We start from the raw sequence: 363 nt of genomic DNA, 5'->3' as shown, positions 1-363 counted from the left end.
ACCAGATTCCCCCCAGGGGTGTGATTAGCTCATAAAACCCTGCCTCCCAGAACTGCCAGACTCTTTAATGTCATTTATTTATTAAAAAAGAGTGAGCCAGTCTGTATCCATTCTGTAGAGTGTGACTGTCTCTGAGGCTGGTCTTGGTGAAAAACAAGACAAAGAAAGAAAGAAATCCAAACCCTAAAGGATCTACTCACTGCTACCATATACTGCTTCCTGTCGGATTTTGAAATTGAGTTCATACAAACCGAGATAGCACCAAAGCAATCTCCTTAGTCTTTGTGGAACTTTGTGTTCAGGTCCAGTAACCATTCAGATGGGTCAGGAGAAAACTAGAATATTTTATTGATTCCATGGTCT

The sequence above is a fragment of the Ictidomys tridecemlineatus genome, chromosome 9 (genome assembly GCF_052094955.1).
Source record: "Ictidomys tridecemlineatus isolate mIctTri1 chromosome 9, mIctTri1.hap1, whole genome shotgun sequence".
NCBI classification, from domain to species: domain Eukaryota; kingdom Metazoa; phylum Chordata; class Mammalia; order Rodentia; family Sciuridae; genus Ictidomys; species Ictidomys tridecemlineatus.
The sequence above is the reverse complement of the archived record's forward strand: the minus strand, read 5'-3'. Positions refer to the sequence as shown.